The 19,544-nt window shown below is 39.2% G+C and overlaps 1 protein-coding gene across 1 annotated transcript in view; it reads right to left on the bottom strand.

The window, feature by feature from the left end:
• Window positions 1–7,957: 7,957 nt before the first annotated feature.
• The window catches only part of LACC1 (laccase domain containing 1), a 48,647-nt gene continuing 37,060 nt past the window's right edge, over window positions 7,958–19,544 (bottom strand). Inside the window, exon 8 of the mRNA XM_012761028.3 lies at window positions 7,958–8,045. The gene's annotated coding sequence lies outside the window, so the exon portion shown is untranslated. The remainder of the gene's footprint in view (window positions 8,046–19,544) is intronic.

The raw sequence follows: 19,544 nt of genomic DNA, 5'->3' as shown, positions 1-19,544 counted from the left end.
GAGAAAGATAAGATTATAGAGCAATAGCAAGATATAGGTTTATGGACCAAGATACATATGCCACAGATGACAATCGGACCTATTGTCACAGCAAAGAGAGAGCAAAAGGAATGTTGCAAAAGGGGGTGGCTATGGTCTGCATCTTGTTTCACAGTGTCCAGATAGGGACCTCCCTCGTGGTTCAGAGGTCACCATGGAACCACTTTGATTGGAGAGTTGGAAGTCATATGACCTGAGCCTCAACTACACATGCAGGTTGCTCTAGTTCAATTTCCGGCTATGGTACTTATGCTGCTTGGCCTGTGAGCTAGACAGTCCTCTGCATTCTTTTGCAGCTGGCATGCTAAGTTATGATTGGCAGAATAGTATTCCCTCCTCTCCCAAGTATGGAGAATTAGGATGGGGCAGGACAAAGATGGGGGCAACAGCATCCACTTTCATTCCTAGAAGACCTGGAATCTCTCCCTATCTATTTAACACCTATTTTTCTCTTGGGTAAATGAGCTTTGAAATAAGATAAGTCAAGTTTGAATTCAAGATCTGCTACTTTCTAGCTCCTTGCAGCCATTACTTAACTACTCATAGCCTCAGTTTCCCATCAAAGTAAAAGAATGATAATAGTGTTAGGTAGACAGGAAAGACCTCTGGCCCACTCCTAGGGAAAAAAGAGGATGCCCTGAGCAACTGCCACACCTGGGGGAGGAGGAAACACCCTACCAATCTGCCAACCAGAACTTAGTGCATCAACTGCAAAAGAATGCAGAGGTACAACAGGATCTGGAAAATGACCTAGAACAGCCTAAAGCTAATTGTCATGTCATTAGCTTAAATCTACATTGTGGTTCACCACTCCCCCCAAAATGGGCTTTCAGAGAGGCTCATGGGAGATCCACATGCATAGTAAGACTCAGGTTATGTAACTCCCAACTAACCATCAAAGTGGGTTGATGGTGACATTTCAACCACAAGGAGGGCCCAATCCAGACACTATAAAACAAGACCCCAGACTGTAACCAAGACCCTTTTTTGTTACGACAAGGGTCCGTTCATTATCTGTAATGGACGTATCTTGCTGTTACTCTGTGAGCCTACATCTTGCTCTTGCTCTGTAAACCTGTCTTGTCTTCCTCGATAAACTTCGTTTCATGTTTGCCTTGCTTTTAGGGTGTCTGGTCTTTCTTTGGCCAAGAGCACACCAAGAACGGAGAACAGACTATGGCCCAACAATCACAACAGCATGATGGCACTGAAGGGAGGATTTGATGAGATGACATATACAGAACATGTAGGACAGAGCTGGGCATGTGGGTAAAATTCAACAAAAGTTTATTCTCCTCTTTTGATTGAAAGTACTTGAATACCACATTGCATTTTCCCTTCCCACTTAACTGGGACAACATCAGTAGATAGGCACCTGCTCTCAGGAGACCAGGAAATCTCCTCTGATAAGACTTCCAAGTGAGTCATTGAAAATCTTGAAAAGACTTCTAGCAATCTGTGGCATTCTGTGGAAGCTATTAGGAGTAAGATGGAAATAGACCTTGTCAGCTTTCTTGTTGGCTTTACTTCTTAATGCTTTTTATTGTATTACTCTCCCTGGGGTATTTGCATTTTAAATGAGGATTCCAGAAGATAATACAAAGGAATTAGCATCCAGTTGAATTTTAATCAATTCTGCGGTTCACTCCCCTTGACCTGCCCCAGAAAATATCAGTCTTCATGCAACACAGCCTAACTCTTCTGAGAATTATCCACAGAATTCAGACTCTTCAAACAACAATGGAACGTAGGATCATCATTCCTACAAGGACTGCAAAGTTCAAATGCGAGGAACACCACGCTTAGACTGCTCAAAGCCTTCTGATAATGCGACTGTTGGTTTTTATGAATGAGAGTGTAAAAATCATTTTTGGTGGAAATATATATCTATCTTTAGATGTGTTAGTCCTACCTACCACAGGGAGTATCTAGTCAATGTCAAGTGACATTACAGCAAGCAAAAGTGCTATGATTTGCTGATCATGACTAGGATATGTCAGATATTTTAGAACTAGCTCTGTGCTTTTAGTACCAAAATAAGTGATTTCTCCCTTTTGTCTCTCGATGTGACTACTGGGGAATTAACAGCTGTTTAAATATGCCAATATTATGACCTTCTGCCAGTCGTAGATAATAATATATTTTCCCTAAGATAATTTACCCACCCAATTGTCAAGGTTATATTTGCATCACGGAGCCAGTATTTTCCCTTTCTCAAATGAGGGCAGGACCCATGTCCTATTTGTACAAGTACTTTGTAGCACAGAGCTTTGTGTACAGTGATATTCAATATTTACCGACAAATGCCATAGCCTCATTGTAAAACAGGAAATTAAAGATGCAAATTCTCTCTTTACAATGTGTTTACTCACCTGATGGTTTAATAATTTGCATTTTCCAATTTGCTATACAACAGGAACTATGTGGTAGTATTAAAAATAATTGAGAGACCCTGAAATTCTTAAGAGATATGTCCTAAGACATGTACAAATTCCCAAAATCACGGATACCATTATAGCACAGAATTTTTCTTATAAAATGCAGTCAAGTATCACTAAAAACTTTTTACTGACCCCTTAAGACTTTTATAATTCTGTAAGTAGAGGACTAGACTCATTTATAAATCTAATAATAAAAATTCTGTCTGGAAAATTTATTGAAACGGTTTGTGAATTGCCTTTCCTTATTTCCTTATAGAGCACATGGTAAAAGCATTCATATCATGGATCCAAGCCACTGCCAATATGGCATTCCCACTCCATAATTCATCCCAAACTCCTGTTTTTCTGCATAAGCATAATCTATTTCTTAGGTTTCTTAACTTTTTTTTCTTGCTTCTGTGCCAACACTATTTGCTGGTTGGTTTTAGTTGTTTGCTTTTTTATGTTTGTTCTTTTGTTTATAGGGGCATTTTCCATAAGATACAGAGATGTTCTTGTTTCACAAAAGGTACATGGATGAAAAGATAAGCTAAGAACTACAAAATCAGGCTGAGAGGAGGATGCTTGCCATTCAATAGGCTATACCCTAAATAAGTTATTCACTCCTGCAAACCAGTCTCCTCTCAGTATACAAGATTCAAATGTGCACCTTGGCAAAATTCAAATTATTACATTATGGGGACCATTGGACTTATTAGTGATGGTCAAAAGTGCACATGTTAAATTTCTAAATGCCTAAGGTCTTACAATGATTTTTAAGATTCTAATAAAATCTGTAAATATACAGCCTTTTTGAAAGAGGGAGGGAGACTGAATTAGTGAGTCCTATGGTGAATAAGGAGCTGGGTTACTTGCTTTATGCTTTAGAGACATGACATCATTTAATTTTCCCAGTAATTTTATGAGATAGGTATATTATTCCTAGTTTTACAAGAAATTAAAGCTCAGAGAAGATTTTTAAATTGTCCAATATTAAACAACTAATAATTGGCTGGGAAACAATTCAAAAGCAGGTCTGTCTGACCCAACAACGTTATTTTCACTGAAGTCTTGCTACTCAAAATGTCCTCAGACAGCGGCTTTAGTGTTACCTGGGAGATGGTTAGAAAAGCAGAAACTCTGAGAAACTTAAGCCAGGTTACAGATAATGATAGATTGAGGTTATAAACTTCCTAGTGGTCCAGGAAAGAATGGAAAACAGAAACCGAAGCACAGAGGGACTAAAAGGGTTTCCAAAGTTGAATTCACTACTTCATTAAAAAGATAATCTAGTCTTCCAATTTGTTCTTTTTCTAGGGGAACTTTGCTCCCCATCTGCAGCTGGCTTTAGATCCCCTGCTTCCAAACATACTCCTACGAGTCTTTCCTACCCCAATTAGCAGGACTGCTCCACTTGCTCCCAGCTAACCTAGGGGTCATCTTTAATTATTCTTTTTTTATTGTCCGGTATTATAATGTATCACAAGTTCTTTCACATTCACCTCCAAAATAAATACCAAAAATCAACCACATGTAACCATCACCATACAGCCCTAGTCTAAAATATCCCATCTCTTTCCTGGGCCATTGTGTGGTCCCGTAACTAACTGTTCTCTCTTATTCTACTCTTCAACTCCTGCAAGTCATCCACTACCCAAAAGTCAAAGTGACACATTGAATTACTTCTAATAATTCCTTATTCTGTTTAGAATAAGTTCAAACTCTATGATCTGGCCACTCTCTTTATCAGCCTCTTTCTCTTTTGTCATGTCTCAGTTATATGGACCTTCCTGATTTTTCTGAAACATGTGAAATTCATTCACATATCAGGGCCTTCAAACTTCCCTCTATCTGGAACGCTACTCCCCCAAATATTTTTGTGCTTTCTCATTACTCACATCCCAACTCAAATATCAACTCCTCAGAAGAGACTTACGTGACCATTGTAACTAGAGAAGCCACTCTTGGTATCTGATGTTCTATTCCTTTATGCTGTTGTGGTTATTGATTTTTAAATATAGTCCTGTTGCACGTGGATGCCCTGGAAACTGGAGACTGAGGAGTGGTTTGCTTATAAGAAGCTTATGAGAAGTGCTCTTGATCAACACCTGAGGAAGGGAAGAAAATAAGAAGGTTGGGCAAAGTGAGAAATTGGGCTATAGCTACAGTCTCAACAAAGGCCTCAGCCAACCCCATAGGAAGTTTGTAAGCTAGAATGACCCTTTAGAATATAGCAAGTTTCAGCGAGAAGGGACAAGTCTTTATATCCCCACATCAAAAAGGCACAGCAGCACTCTTCAGTTGAAACAATTCCCAGAAAAACCTGACAGCTAAAACTGTCTGTTTGTAACACCCTCAGCAGCTTGGGGAGTAAGTTTTCTAGGTGAATGGGGATCTTGGTAGCACCTCACTGCAGTCCATCCTTTGAATCCACTGCTATGTGTAAATTCTGGAAGTACCTTTATTAGGATGCTGGAGCATGTCTTTCGCAGGTAAAACTTACTGAGGTTGAGTGAGATGAAATACAGCATCAACTACTGTAGCCAGTCTTGGCATCACCAGTGAAATTCATTGTCTCCTTCCTATACTCTCCATTCTATCATCTCCCCAAACTCACCTAGAACCTCCACAGGTCTAGGTCTTGCCTGCTGGCCTGAACCAAACCCTCATCCTGGGGGATCTGAGCTCCCAGTCACCATGCTCTTCTTTGACTATGGCTTCTGCATTTGTCTATTACTATCAAAATTGGGTAAAGGAGTATCAAGAGTTACCTAAATGGACCTGGGTGCCAAGTGTATTCTTCCCTGCCTCCATTGTATGATAGCAGCCCAATCTCTTCCTGAGGCCAGGAAGCATCCCCTTCTTGCCTGTTGGTCCCTTGGCACAAAGAGGCCAAAGTGCCCATGAGTCAGCTTTACCTTATGGCTTAATAGCATTCTTGCTCTGTCCTCTGGTGGAAGCATTCCTTCTCTGGGAACCAACACCACTAAACCCACAGAATACAGAGATAAAAGAAAAGGAAGACAAACTCCCTAAGCAGATAACTGGGGAGTGGGAAGCAGGGCCACTCCTACTACTACCTCTTAATTCCAGGATTCATGTATTTTACTTAGTGGCAATGTAGCACTTTATGAAATTCACTGTTTTCCAGTATGCACTACACCCTGGAGGATGACTCCACATCCTCACAAGGTATAATTGCAAAGCTGCTGCCTCAGCTGTTCCTTGAATCTGCCATTGCCCTGCTAAGCTGGCAGCCTCTGGTGGTGCAGTACACAATAAGACCAGTGGATTTCATGGTAATGTGCATACTACTGCACCCTTTTTCCTTTAAAATGAGTCCCTGACTCTGATGCAGTGTGTCAGTCATCCCATACTCATGGATAAACATTCTGTAGGCCCTTAAGTAGTGGTGTTGGCCAAAGCCCGGTGGAAAGGATCTTTATCCAAAGCCTGGTGGAAAGGAAAGACAAATCTTTATATGTATGGCCCAAATGTATTTCTATTCCTGTCAGAATAAACCACTGTCCTTTCCAGGGTAGAAGATGTCTAGTATGTTTAACTTGCCAGCAAATAGCTGGTTGGTATCCCTGAGGGTTGGTGCTATGTTGGAGACTCAGTGTTGGTCTGTTGGGCCCATGTGTAGTGTCCATCTTTGCCACCAGTGAAGATGGTGTCTTTATCCCTAGCTAGGGAGCAGGTAATCCAGACCACAGACTCTAAGTCAGTGTCTGTTTCCTTAGCAACCTGCTGGTACTAACTGTGGTAGGTCAGGGCTCCCAAGAGTAGACTGAGGCAAACATAAGTAAGCAAAAAGCTTACTAAGGAGTGCTCTTGGGTTCTCATCTATGGAAAACATGGAAACGAAATTGGACATAGGAAGAAAGTGGGCTGTGTTGTAGTCTCAACAAAGGCCTCAGTTAATCCTACAGAAAGCTGGTATAGACCTTTAGAGTTGTTGTGACCTGGGTGAGGGGTCCATTTTTATACCTCTGTGTTGCCTAGTTATTAGATATGGACTATCCCAGAAAAAGAACATAACCTTGACCAAGGTGACTCTCTTCTGGTAAGGTAATTTCCAAAGGCAGCTATATCAGTCAGGGTTCTCCAGAGATACAGAACCAATAGGATGGATGGATGGATAGATAGATAGATCGGAAGACAGACAGATAAGAGGGGAATTATTATGAAAATTGGCTGACATGATTATAGATGCTGAGAAGTCCCATGATAGGCCATTTGCAAGCTGGAGAACCAGGGAAGCTGGCAGCTTGAGTCAATCCAAGTCTGAAAGCCTGAGAACCAAAGGCCAGAGAACCTGAAGTTCTGGTGTCCAAAGGCAGGAGAAGATGGGCATCCCTGCTTCAGAGAGATGGCAAATTCACCTTTCCTCTCCCTTTTCATTCTGTCCAGGCCCCCATTGGATTGGGTGATGCCCACCCACATTGAGTGAAGGCAGATCTTCCCTACTCAATCAAGTGCCAATCTCTTCCGGGAGCACCCTGACAGACACACCCAGTAATAATGTGTATAATACCTAATAACTCTAGGTATCCCTTAACCCAATCAAGCTGAGACATAAGGTTAACCATCACAGGGGCTGAGAGGTATGGGGTATCTGGAGACATAGCTCCCAGTGACTGGGGAGATAAGAACATCAGACTTGAAGGGATATCTGAGAAGGTCATCATAGAGTTCATTACAAGCATGTGTCATTTTATGATTTTTTTACTTAAAAATGTTTTTTTCTCATTTATTAAATATCTACCCTAACTAAAATTAAACATTGTGAGGACAGATAATTTATCTATTTGGCATGTAGTAGGTAGATTCTCAATATATAACAATGAATTTTGAATGAATAAATTAGAACTGATTACAATCTCAATCAAAATAACCAAAGATAGGCCAGGCGCGGTGGCTCACGCCTGTAATCCTAGCTCTCTGGGAGGCCGAGGCGGGCGGATTGCTCGAGGTCAGGAGTTCGAAACCAGCCTGAGCAAGAGCGAGACCTCGTCTCTACTATAAATAGAAAGAAATTAATTGGCCAACTAATATATATACAAAAAATTAGCCGGGCATGGTGGCGAATGCCCGTAGTCCCAGCTACTTGGGAGGCTGAGGCAGAAGGATTGCTTGAGCCAGGAGTTTGAGGTTGCTGTGAGCTAGGCTGACGCCACGGCACTCACTCGAGCCTGGGCAACAAAGCGAGACTCTGTCTCAAAAAAAAAAAATAACCAAAGATAATTTATAGAGTGTTATTTGAAGGAATAATTTCACTGATAGATTGGGGGAGGTTGGTGTGTTTTTTGTTTATTTTTCTTTTGTTACTTTTTTCCTTCCTTCCTTCCTTCCTTCCTTCCTTCCTTCCTTCCTTCCTTCCTTCCTTCCTTCCTTCCTTCCTTCCTTCCTTTCTTTCTTTCTTTCTTTCTTTCTTTCTTTCTTTCTTTCTTTCTTTCTTTCTTTCTTTCTTCTTTCTTTCTTTCTCCAAATAACTGCTATTCTCTAGATGACATTCAGTAAATGAATGACTTAGAGGTATCTGGTTGTGACTTCTCTAGATCTTTATATTCTGGTGTTTAACTACTAAAAAATGAAAGAAAAAAAGAAGGAAAGGAGGAAGGAACGAAGGAAGGAAGAAGGGCATGGAGGGAGGGAGAGAGGGAAGATGGGAGGGGGAAGGCAGGAAGGGAAGAAGGCAAGAAAATAAAAGGAAACAGTCCTGGGAATTAATATGCTCACCACTGGAGGAATTAATATTTAAGGGTAGTGGTATGAGGAAAAATAATTTGAATTGAAGTAATCTGATGTGTGTCTATGTGGCACAAACCTGGGGGAGCTAGTTGTTCCCAGAAAAGCTACTATGGTGAGACTTAGAACACATTCCTTGTATCCAGAACCATGATATTTTTCCCCTCTCACTTTTGTGATAGAAGGGCTAGAAAAATTCTATTGCCAGAGAGAGCACATTTGGGAATAAATTCTTTCTTCAGTCTGGCGAAAAGTTGTAAGAGTAAGCTGGCAACTCTTTTAAGTCCACTACAAGCTTTACTATGTGATGGAGGAGTGAGAAAACCTCATACTTTAGTGATTGAAATTTCTGGGGCAGTGCAGCCAGTAAGGCTATGATTCCAAGCACCAAAAGCTTGTCATAGTAAAATTCGTGGAAGGTCTGGGCTTCCACTAATATTTACTCTGTTTGACTCCAATCACAAATTATACATTAAAGAAAGCAAAGAAAAAATTATATTAAGCTTATTTTTAAATTATATACATTTACCAATTAGATAAAAAAGCCCAGATACCAACTTGTTACCAAAGCCAAGTGGATCTGAAGTTTTTATCTATAGTTACCTAAAGAAAACCACATATAACTGTGGTTACTATTCTACATCTATAACTCTATATCTATGTATATTTACATATATAGATTTATAAGGATATTCAGATAACAGCTGATTTCCAGATTTTCAGATAGTGAAGTTTGTAACAGTCTACTGAAAATACTGCTTTTCAAAAGCATCATTTTCTTCACTCCATTGCTAGGATCAGTCTATCCACACTTAGTTTTAATAATGGCATGAGACACACAGAAAATACAATGAAGAAAAATCTATGAAAACAGCTGGGGCCAAAATCAAATGAAAACTCAAGGAATGCCAGAGTCTCCAAAGGCTTTATATGTGCACACTAGTGAGTTTACGGGGTCAGCTCACAAGACAGCTCTCAGTTCAGTTGCAAAGTCCACTATAGGGTTTTCTCATCTGCTTTGTTATTTCTTCTTTGGCTTCTTATAAATAAATACATTCTTTGCCCAGAGGAGTGTGTTCATCTTGTGGTGTGGTTATCGTGTTGTGGTTATTGACTTTGGGGAGGAATATGAAATTGGCTGTAGACGTGGTCCACGTTGCCTTTGAGCCCCTGGCTTGCTTGCTCAGGGAGAAAAGCTGGCTGCCAGGAGGAGACACCTTTCTTCACCTCTGAATTTCAATGAGAGGAATCTATCAACACAGCCAGGGCACTGCAAGGCCTGACAGGCTCTGGGTCTCCTCTGAGCTGAGGCCAGACTGGGGATTTGAGCCCGACACTGAACTTGTTACATTTAATATTAAAGAAACATGAAACAACAGCAAGTCCCCAGGAGGCTCTTCCTCTTGGAGACTGTGGAGTGGAAGTTACAGCCAGGCATCTTTCTCTTTCCTGTTTTCCTTTTCTTTCCTGCCCTGTCTAACACTACTGAGAAATAAGAGCATCTTCTTTTGAGAGTTACATAAAAATGCATTATAGTTGCTACTTACACATTTTACTACCATAGTTAGCAAAAAACGCCACAGGTTATATTAAATTGCGACTGTGTGAATTTAGAATTTCATTTTGTCTTTAAAATGATTTGCCTTCCCTAAAACTTGAAAGGCAGTACATTCAGCAGCCAGTGTAAACGAACTCAGTGTTTTGGAAGGTGGGCAGGAAAGGAGGCTTAATTTCAGTACCAGGCGTGCTGGGTTCCAGGGTTCACGACAGAGCCTGGTCTGTCTCTGGTTTTAACTCGCTGTGCGTTGGTGGGAAACGTTTAGTAGTGGTAACTTGTTCAGTTTTACTCCTCCCAGGGTGTCTCTGATTTCACTGACAAAAAGCATGTTTTTAATCTGTCTGCATCTCTGAACCCACTGAGAAAAGGGAGAGCACAAAATGGATTCTATTCCTCGTGAATTATTAAAGCAAGTTGTCGGCAGCTATAAATCCTCATAACAGATGACAGGCTCAGAAGCAGAGAGAATGCAGCCCAGTCTATAGAGCTTAGGAAAAAAGAAAAAGGAAAATCTCTTCTTGAATGGAAAATTGAAGAATTTTCTATTTAGATTTAGAATATGGATTTTGAGGATATGTTCACAATCAACTCCAAACAAAATTAACCAATAAGTCTTTTTTTTTTAAATGGTTGGATAAAGCTTTATACTATTTATTTTTTTTCCTGTCTTTTCTTAACATCTTACCTGGCTGAGATCAGAGTAAACCAGAGTGATTTGACACATTGACTGCCACACTAGAAAAAAAATTTTTTTTCTTGTGGTCATGGTGTTTCCTTTAGAAAATAGAACAAAACTTGGAAGGCAAAATGATTGTTTCTAATTTAATGAACAATGTGTTATTTTTTACTGTTTTCTATGCATGAGCTATATGCAATTAAATTGTCAATATTAATCGTAACAATAAGAATATCAACAAGTAAGATTTTTATGCATCGACTGCAGGGTTTTTCCAGGGGGCCACCCATCAGGTAACATGTGCCCTACAGTATGACCATGTGACTTGCCTGCGCACCATGCGGCTCCTAAGATAAAAAGACACGTGATCTACATATGTTTCATGAGGCCCCAGCTCAAAACTAGCATGAGTTAAATATAATTCAATGATATATTTCAGAGGAAAAGTTTGTGGGAACTTAATATGGATATCTCTTTTCTCTTCTATAAAAATGTGTGAAAATATAAAAAATTGAACAAACTTGTTACTTTAATCACCAGAAGAAACTAAAATAAAGGCTATTAACTATTTTTATAGAGTTCATGTAAGTTCCATTCTCCCTTTTTGCCAGTTATAACTAATTATCTATTCACTTGGCAAGCATTGGTGGGGTCTCACAGTAATTTCCTCTCTGAAGCACGTACTCATGAGAAAGTACTTAGAATGTTCTGGCCATCAAAGGGATTTGAAGAAAAGTCTTTGCTATGATATTAACCAAAGCTTTTCCTATTTCACCAGTTTAGGAGTTTATTTTCATCCCTCTTCCATTATTAAATGCCAGAGAGTAGCTAAATATTAATAATACATGTTGTTTCAAGAAACAACAAGCTCTACAGACTCTGATTTAGAATGGACTCATGGCCCAACATGAAAGAGAAACAGACAACAAGGTGTCAGGTCCAGGGCTGCCTGGCCTTGGGGGTGGAGGGGTCCCTCCCCTCTCTGAGCATTGGGGGCCCTGCGTTCATATGACCCTAAGAGTTAAGTGCCTCCTTAAATTTTGCGTTCTAGGCAGCTAACTCACCCACCGAGTCCATATCCTACCTCAATCTTACTACTTGGGGAGCTTTATGACTCCAGAGACAACTGGGCTGTGAAGGACCTGTCTTTACTCTGTCTCCTCATAGTGTAACATTGGTGAGAATGTAATCAACTCACCCTGACTCCAAGATTAATCACACTCCTAAAGCCCAGCAATAGTGGATACTTTCCAAAGGAGCTGGCCCAAGTTAGGGATAAGGAAGCACTGTGGCACCAAGAGCAGTTTCTAAATGCTGACACTAGACATTTTTGCTCAGTATTGATTGCCCCTTTGGCTCCTGTTTTATGTTTTGGCCCTCAGTTTTGCTAACTGTGACTTTTGGCTCTGGTTCCTTTTGGGCTTCTGCCTCCTGACTTCCACCTCAGCTCAGTAGTAGAACCTCCAACTATGACCATTAGCTGTGTCCTTGATCCAGTTTGTTGTGTGTATTCCCTTTTGGTCTCCAGCTCTCTTTTCCTCACAGTCCTGGACTGAGGTCCTGAGGCCATTTCAAAATCCATGGTGGTCACTGACACCATGCTCTGGAAGGAAGAGAAAAACCAGAAAAGCTCATTTTCTAATGTTCTTTTCTTGCCATATAAAACAGACTAAAAAAGATATTTTGCCCTTCTGGACTGCATAGGTGTGCTATAAAGACTAACATCCGTGAAGCTGTGTGGGTGAATGTAAAAAGCAGCCATGCAGAAGACTGCCACACTATTGCCTTGGCAACATCTCCCACGAGGAGAAAACCTATAAAACAAGCTGTAATTATAAAGTAAGGAGGCTGTTTTCATTTTATCCAACATAGCAAACTCTGTACTTTCAGGTGCCTCTTGTTCTCTTCAAATCAACCACTGTGGTAAATTGTCAGTTATTTCATTGATTTCAACAATAAACTCCTGCTCCCCAAAATTATTGGAATGACTTTTTGATACTGCCTTTATAATTGGTGGCATACTTTAAAAATATCCTTAATGGTAAAAATTCTTTGCTCTATTAGGGTGTCCCTAAATTTAAAACTGCCACACCAGGGAAGAAAGCCATAATCAAGGAAATATTGAAGAGAAAAACAGAGACAGAGAAGGATTATATCTATTAGACCTGATTCTAGAGTAATAAGGTGGGCATGTGGGCATGCATGTGAGGGAGGGGGTGATGGGAGACAGGTGTGTGTATGAAAGGATGAGAAAGAGAGAATATCCTAGGAATTCCAGTATGATGATGGAGTAGTGAGTTTATCTCTCACCAAACAAAGGAAGCAAATCTAACAGGCCATGCATGTTACAACTTCTACCCCTGTCAGGAAATTTTCTCAGCTTCTGTCTTGATTGCAAGCAGACATTTTTTGAAACATAGACAATGCTGACAGCTGGCAGGCAGAAGGTCCTGTGGGACATACCACGGGGATGTCTTCCCTCCATCCAGGATTCACACAGCCTTGTCATCATCTCTGATCTCTTCTCTACTGCTTAGAAGGCCAGCCAAAAGGGCTGGATGTGCAGATTTGTGAACACTTTCAATTGGAGTTTTAAGGAAAAGGTTGCTTTGCAAACTAGTCGATTTGCTCCTAAGCTCAAACTCTCCCCCTTTCTCACCCCAACTGCTTTTCCCTTTCCCTACTTCCATGAGTCTCGAGTCTCTGTTTTCATTCTTCCTTCTCCCAGAACTTCCTCTTCCTCTATAAAGATAAGCAATTATTTATGGCTTAAAACAGGATGCTGCCCCATAAGGGGCTTCCAAGTGCCTGGGGAAAAATCGATGACCTGCAGATGAACAGCTCCCTGTAGATACTCTGGGTTACTTTGCTGTTGAGACCAAGGGACTGATGAGCATAGTTTTAATGGACAGGGAACAATCTATAAGTAAAGAGAAACCAAAGCCTCTCCTGCTCCTCTTGAGGAATCTAGTTACTGCTTTCTTTCCCATTGGCAGATAATTCCCTTTTTAGTACCTTCAAAAGAGAGGGAAACATTCTTGCTTTGTGAATTCTGGTATTTCCTGACTCATACTCGTGTGTGTGTGTGTGTGTGTGTGTGTGTGTGTGTGTGTGTGTGTGTGTGTGATTCCTGACAAACATTAACAATGGGCTGAACTCCCTGGGTTTGTAATAATCCCTGGAGCCCAGGGGGTCTGCCTGTCAGATTCTAGTGGGGACCACTTGAGGCTAACTCAGGGTACAGGTGTTCAGCCTATGTTGTTGCTCCTAATTCTCAGTGGTCCTATTCACCCTCTCACCCTGTAGTCAGCATACCTACCTTCCCAACTTGCCATATTTCAGAGACTACTTTTTTGTATGCCAGAGTTTACCTGGGTTTCTTGTTCATGGCTTTTAAAAAAAATCTATTTTCATTCCTCTGATAGATTGGTGAAATATTTTAGAGTAGATTTGTTGGATCTGTTTTTCTGTCACCTAAATTCAATTCAGTTCTATAATCATTTATGGAATCCTTACTAAAGATACATATAAAAGCTTCAGAGTTACATAAAAAGTTAAGACATAGTTCATATTCTAAATGGGTAGATAATTCAAGCACACAAAAAAACATAATACACCGTATAGAAAGATAGGTATCATAGGATACATTAAAAAGTTGTTCATTTACTAGTGTACTGTTATATGATGGCCATAAGGAATGAGATAAATGAGAAAAAGGGTGAACAACACATAGAAGAAAAAGGGCTCTATCATACTCTTCTTACAGAAGATAAGTCTAAAGTTGAATTCTGAGAAGGGCCGGTGCTCCTCTGGCTATACTGGAACCCTGAATAGTGCTAAGTCAATTTATTTTCAGCATATAAATGTAAAGAAGCTGTTATATTATTTTAGAAAGTAATGGTGAAATTCAAAAGGTAGAAGAGACCTCGTTGACCAGCTGCACTGACCCTCTAAAAGAGGCTGCAATCTACTCTATCAGGGAGAGGTGGTCCTTTTTCTAAACAGACCCAGAAGTTGTTCGTTCACTTCCTACTGACTCAGCAGCCCATTCCTTCTTCAGACAATTCTGCTCAACTTTCTTATACTAGGAGAAAATCTGATTCCCTGCAATCTCTGTCAGATACTCATCTAAACTCTTCTCCAGGAAAGCCCTTGGATGTTTGGAAACAGGTACTGTGACTCGCCACCCACCGTTTTGTCCATTTTACCCATCCACACCTTCATTTTCTGCAGCTAAACACCACCAAGTCCCTCAATAGCAGTCTCCCTCACAGTTCTTTTATTTTGTTAGGATGTAAAAATAATCAATGACTGTTATAGAAAATACATAAAAGTAGTAAGAAACAACTCTAGAAGTGTTTGGTCTAGTTGGAAAGATAAATGTATGATATGGACACTATAAAAGCACAAAAGGAAGACATCTGAATGAAACTGAGTGGCAATGATGTTGAGCTGATTGATGATAGATGCATAGAAGGATAAGAAGCAGAGCTGAAGAAGATGTTCTAGGCAGAGAATGGAGCTTGTGCCATGACCCAGAGGTAGGAAGATGAATGATATTTAGAGGCATGCAGGAGTTCATTTTAGCAAATGGTTCGTATGAATGGTAAAAGATGAAACTAGAGATCTAGGTGGGCAGAGACCAGATAAGGAAGGACCCTACACATACATGTTAGGTAAAAACATTTTATTTTTGTCCTAAAAGTCACATTCCATTAATGTGATCCATTCCAATGGAAAGTGATACATTCCATTAATGTATCTCCTTCCCTTAATGCTTAAGGGAAGGAGAGATAAGATAAAATTTTGTTTCTGAAAGGTCATTCTGCAGGCAGAGTGAGAAAGAATTAAAGGAGCATGTGCATCATCTGGGGGATGGTCATGCTGGAAACTCAGACTTGTGGGGGGAGGGGGGAAAGAGCACTTATTGAAACCTTAAAATCTGTACCCCCATAATATGCCGAAATAAATTTAAAAAAGAATGGGTACAAAAAAAAAAAAGAATTGAAAGGGGCAAGCTAGGATCAAGAAGAGATCGACTGGGAAATTATTACAGAGAGAGAGAGATGTGATGCAGCAGTGTGGGGCCATCCCCACACTGAATAAGAGAGAAATACAAAAAAATATTTACGATGTAGATTGGTGTTCAATCATAATGAAAGAGTAAAAAGGTCTGAAAACTGAGTGCATGGCAATTTGAGGAAATGAAAGCTATTCAATGTGTCCAGAACAGAGTTCATTTTAGAGAAGTGGTAAGAAAAGAGGCTAGAGGTAGAATCGGGGCTAATATAGGCCTTTGAAAGAGGGGTGAGGAGTTAGAACTTCATAACCAAGGCAATGAAGGCTTTGTAGAATGGTCAGCAGAGGTGTGTCCTAGATCTGAGTTTTCAAAAAGCATTTGGGCGACAGTGTGGACAATGAATTTGAGAAGAGAGAGGTGAGACAGGAGGTAGGGATGAGAGTATTGCAATAATCCACATGAGAGAATGTGGTAGTCTAGAGAGAGTAGTAGCACCGGAGAGTGGTGAATTAGAAATATTTAGGATAAACTCCAATGGGATTTAGGTATTGATATGATTACAAAATTGTAACATAATACCTAAAGCCTAGTACACATCTACTAAATGCCTGGCACTGTGCTCTGCGGCTGATGGGGTGGGATCAGAGAATAAGGAGCCACAGGTAATTTGCAGAATTAGAATTGTGAGAATGCATGGCTGGAGGATACGTAGTGATATGAATATTGCACTTGGCATGGAAATACATAGGTAGCAAAAAATGTGAAATGAAATGCTTGGAACCAGAGGCCAGTCTTGGGAAAATTCGTCCAAATCCTACAAATCTTATATGAAAGAAATTTGGCTGAGGTTTTCCCAAATTTGAAAAAAATTCTAAAAATATATATAACCATTTGTATAATGAGTTGTGAAACTAAAAGAAACTATTTAAAACATTATCAATAATAAAAACAAATTTTTATTAATCACATTAGAAGATAAACAGGATTATCTTTCTATTATTTCTATAGAAAATATAAATCATTGTCATTTGAAGAATCAAAGGATAAAAAGATATGCAGTCAAAAATATATTTAGGCAGTTAATTTAATTTAAAAACATCATTTTCTTCTGAATTTCATGATGTTTGTGGTACTTGTCAGCTTTCTAAAATGTGTAATTTATTATGATCTTCAATTTTAAAATAAATAGAAAAAGCATAGATTTAAATTCAACAATTTCACTAATTATATTACATGTAATTGGGCTAAACACACCAAATGAAAAGCAGAGTGTCAGATTGGCTAACGTCAAAAACAACTACATGTTGTTCATAAGAAACCCTTTTTAAATATCAAAAAGCCGATGAGTTAAAAGTGAAAGACTGAAATAAGAAATTCCATGCTAACACTAAAAAAAAGAAATCCAGAATAGTTGTATTAACAGCAGACAACATGGATTTCAAAGGAAAGATTAGCTGGGATAAGAAGGTCATTTCATAATGATAAAGGAAGTGATCATTAAGAGGACGTGACTATTCCAAATGTTTTTGCACCTATTAATAGAACTTCAAAATACATGAAGCAATACACATTTAGTAGAAATCCTACTTCAAATTTTGAATTTTGATGTTTTCCTGGGTTAGTGATATGTAGTATGATACTCTCTCTTGATGCTGTCACCAGGTCACACGGGTAAACAACCAATACTCTACTCTGTCGTCCCCAACCACCTGCAGTCCCCAAATACCAGGTTTACCGCCTGGTAGAAGCCGGGTTGCAGAGCTCCGCTGGCCACCCCTCTCTCCCTGCCCCATCCATAGAAAAATTGTCTTCCATGAATCTTAGGAACCAGGCTACACCACACACAGCAGGAGGTGAGTGGTGAACAAGCCAGCAAACCTTTATCTGTACTTACAGCTGCTCCTCATCACTCCCATCACCGCCTGAGCTCCACCGCTGTCTGCCCACACCCAATTCCAGCCTCCTGCATCAGTGGGAAAATTGTCTTCCATGAAACTGGTCCCTGGTGCCAAAAAGGTTGAGGACTTCTGTAATATTGTGTTGCCAGATGATTTTACCCAACTGTAGAGTAATGTAAATGTTCTATGCACATTTAAGGTAGGCTAGGCTAAGCTATGATGTTCAGTAGGTCAGGTATATAAAATGCATTTTTGAATTAAAATATTTTCAATTGACAATGGGTTTATCAGGACATAACTCCATTATAAGTTGAAGAGCATCTGTTTGCTTTTTGTTTGTTTGTTTGTTTTTACAAATGTACATGGAACATGCATCAGATGTATTAGTTTCCTAGGGCCACCATAACAAAATACCACAAACTGGGTAACTTAACAGAAATTTATTCTCTCACAGTTTTGGACGATAGAAATCTAAAATTAAGGTGTTGGCAAGATTAATTCCTTCTGCAGGCTCTGAGAGAAAATCTGTTCCATGCCTCTCTACTAGCTTCTGGTGGTTACCAGCAATCCGTGATGTTCCTTAGTTTTTAGACACATCACTGCACTCTCATGGCATTCTCCCTGTGTGTCTCTACCTCCAAATTTTCCCTTATTATAAGGACAATAGTAATTGGGTTAGGGTCCACTCTAATCCAGTATAACCTCATCTTAATTTGATTACATCTGCAAAGATCCTATTTCCAAATAAGGTCACATTCACAGGTACCAGAGACTAAGACTTGAACATATATTTTGGGAGGATGCAATTCAACCCACAACACTATAAATTTAAAAGGATTGAAATAATATAATATCTATTCTCACAATGTAATTAAACTTAAATATCAATAACAAAAATATATTCAGAAAATCTCCAAATATTTGGAAACTAGATAACACTTTTAAATACCAAGGGGTCAAAGAACAAATCATAAGTGAAAGTAGAAATTGAGCTGAATGAAAACAAAAACATGATATAGCAAAATCTGTCTGATCAAGCCAAAGAGTGCTTAGGAGTATCATAGGCTTAAGTGTTTGTAGCATAATATGCTTATATTAGGAAAGTAGAAAGGTTTAATGATTTAAGTTTGTACCTTAAGAAACTAAAGAAAGAAATAAAATTAAGCCAAAAATAAGTATTAAAAAGGAGATAAGAATAGAAATCAATGAAATAGAATGTAGAAAAGCAATAGAGAAAAACTAATAGAACAAATTATAAAATTAATTTTATTGAAAAAAATCAATAAAATTAATAAACTCTGGCTATACTTACCACCCATAAAACACATAATTACCAATATCAGGAATGAGAGAGTAAATATTACTACAGATCCCATAGTCATTTAAAGGAAAAATTAGGAACAAATTTATGTCAATAATTTTTACAATTTAGATAAAATGAACAAATTTCTTAGAAGACACAAATAACCAAAAGTGCACCTAAGAAGAATTAGCTAGCCTGAATTACCTCCATATCCTTTTTAAAAATTGAATTCATAGATAAATTTCCAAATGCATATCTTTTTAAGAGTTATATTTTAATATTGATTTATATATTTTAATTTTTCTCTAGTTGCTTTTAAAATCTCTTTATCTCTCGTGTTCTGCAGTTTCACTATTATGCTGTCTAGTATGTTTTTTGGCATGTGATCCATTGTGAATCCTCAGTCTGAGGATTCTCAGCTTTCATCAATTCTGGAGAATCCTCAGTCATACTGCCAGGGACTACTCACTTCTTACTTCAGCAATGTTAGGCCCATTTTTGGTCTACGACTGCAGAACATATTCAGACACACAGCCTCACCTAGTTCAAATTCCACCTCTGCTGGGTCCTTAATTGTTATGACTCTTGTAAACTTAGATTCTTTTTATAAGCCACCAGTGCCCTGTCTCTAACTTAACTAGTAGAATGTTGAAAAACTACAATCTTGAAGCAGACACATTTGGAGTATTTATTGAGGGCACACCCCTTCTGTGCGGCTGCCCTTTCACTCTCAATACTGGCTGCTTCACTGTACCATACTATCTCTTCTCCCTTAATTAAGCAAATTGAAACAGAGACAGGCACCTAACCCAAACTGAGTTCCCTTGCTTAGAATTTCAGAATGAGGACACATGAGACTACATCAGTTTACAGAGGGAA

This window comes from Microcebus murinus, chromosome 13, assembly GCF_040939455.1.
Source record: "Microcebus murinus isolate Inina chromosome 13, M.murinus_Inina_mat1.0, whole genome shotgun sequence".
Taxonomy (NCBI): domain Eukaryota; kingdom Metazoa; phylum Chordata; class Mammalia; order Primates; family Cheirogaleidae; genus Microcebus; species Microcebus murinus.
The sequence above is the reverse complement of the archived record's forward strand: the minus strand, read 5'-3'. Positions and strand labels throughout refer to the sequence as shown.